This window comes from Orycteropus afer, unplaced genomic scaffold, assembly GCF_000298275.1.
Source record: "Orycteropus afer afer isolate SDZICR_OR568_19922 unplaced genomic scaffold, OryAfe1.0 scaffold00621, whole genome shotgun sequence".
Lineage (NCBI taxonomy): Eukaryota > Metazoa > Chordata > Mammalia > Tubulidentata > Orycteropodidae > Orycteropus > Orycteropus afer.
In genome coordinates this window covers 871,051-873,242 of record NW_006922208.1, presented here as the reverse complement: position 1 = coordinate 873,242, position 2,192 = coordinate 871,051, and positions in this window count along the sequence as shown.

Below are 2,192 nucleotides of genomic sequence, written 5' to 3'. Positions count from 1 at the left end.
TTTGCATGGATATGTAAAGCTGTAAATCTCTTTGGCAATAAAGAAAGTAAATAAAATCTAGTGAGCAAAGAAGTGTTTCAACTCTATTTATTTAAAAGTATTGGAAGTCAGACTTTGGACAAGATGATGGAATATGCAGACAAACTACATGGACCCTGTGCAACAAAGAAATGAGAAACCAATTGAAACAGATGCAGAACATAATCCTGGAACCCTGAGCTTTGAGGGGAATGATAAAGAAGTACATTAAATACTAACTAGTAAAAGAACTTGAATGAACACAGTGGATAAGGAAACAGAGTTGCAGACCATCAGCTAAGATTCAGCTCTGCTAGCCAAGGAATGCATGGGCAAATGCACTGGTGATTGACAACTAGAAAGAAAAACAGCAATGAAGGAGGCAAAGAGTTATGGACTATTGGCTGTCCTGAGGGCTCAGCCATTTTGAATATTCACAAGTGATATCTGATCCACACAACAATTTAAGATTAGATTCTGCTTGCCAAGGACAGCACAGCCAACTATGTGGGAGGTGTATAACTAGAAAGGTGCATTTTTCCCCTTGTGCTCATACCTCTCACTCTCTTGGTGAATAGAAGTGTGACTATCCCCCAGCACCACCCACCTTCTGCACTAACAAGTATTCCATGCCAGTCCATGTACCTGACAGAGCCTTGGTGCCTTGCCCTACACCACAAGTTTTGTTTTTGTTTGTTTATTTTAAAATTAGTATTTTTTTTCTTCCTCCTGTCATCTTATTTATTTATGTATTGTTATTCTTTCCTGGTTCTTTTTCATTTTGTTTTTGTCTTCCCTTTTTCTGGTTCCCTTCTTTTTTTCTTTTGGATCTTCCCATTCTTGATACTTTTTATTTTCTGGCAGTTTTTTCATTTTTTTTCTTTATTATTCTTTGACTATTGCTCTTTTCACTCACTCCCCCTCCCTAGATAGTGTCAGAGGAGCTCTGGTAGCATAGTGCCTAAGACACTTGACTGCCAACCAGAAGTCTGGTGGTTCAAACCCATCAGCCACTCCTGGGAAGGAAGATAGGGCAATCTACTTCCGTAGCGATACTGCCTCAGAAACCCAAGGAGGAGTTGCTATGAGCCAGGTCCGACTCCACAGCACATGACAACAACAACAACAGATAGTGTCAGATTTTTTTTTCTCTTTTCCCTTAATCTTTCTTTCGCCATATGGATAGATAGATAGATAAATAAATGTTTTTGCTGTTGTTGTTGTTATGTGCCATCAAGTTGGACCCAACTCATAGCAAGCGACCCCCTCCTTGGGTTTCCAAGGCAGTATCACTTCTGAAGTATATTGCCCAACCTTCCTTCTGAGGAGTGGCTGGCAATTTGAACCACAAGCTTTCTGGTTAATAGTCAAGTGCCTTAGGCACTAGGTCACCAGAGCTTCTAGACATGCATACTTACTGCCTTTCCTTTACCCTTTTTTTTTTTTTTTATGATTGTTCCTGTCTGTATATTATGTTTATGTTTTTTGTTCTCTTGTTTTTATTTTTTTGGTGTTTTTTAAAATTGTATTTTGCCCAACTGAGTGGGAGACAGCAACTCTTTTCATACAACCCAACCATAAAACCACCTTCTGCACCCCTACCCACTGAGGGATGCCAACCATTTGCACTTGCTCCAAACTACCAATGATTGATAGATGTTGGCCAATACCAGTCCAACTCAGCCTCAAATGCTTTTCATGAAGAGTTAACAGAGATCTGTGCACACATTATAATCCTCAATTACACCCACCAAGAGACAGGTGGCCAGGGCCTAAGGGCTGCCCACTAGGGAACAGATGGTCACAGTACCCTGCTCACACAGATCTATCAAAAAAAAAAAAAAAGAAAAAAAGGAAATAGATATTTTGGGTGATCAAACCAACATACAATCACCAATTAAATATAAATATAATGACATCACAATATCTCATAAACAACTGACCATCCCCAGTCCACATAAAGAAGTAGGATAAAGTAGTACAAACAAGAGACCAGGATACACACCCAGAAAATATCCTTGAGGAAGAAGTAGAATTGGATTGCAAAAGAATTACATTCAGATACTTTCAACAGATTGTAAGACAGATCAAGGAAAATATGATAAAATTAAGGACAAATGTGCCAAAACTCTAGAAAAATTTAGGAAAACAATGAGATAACAAACTGGCAAAAT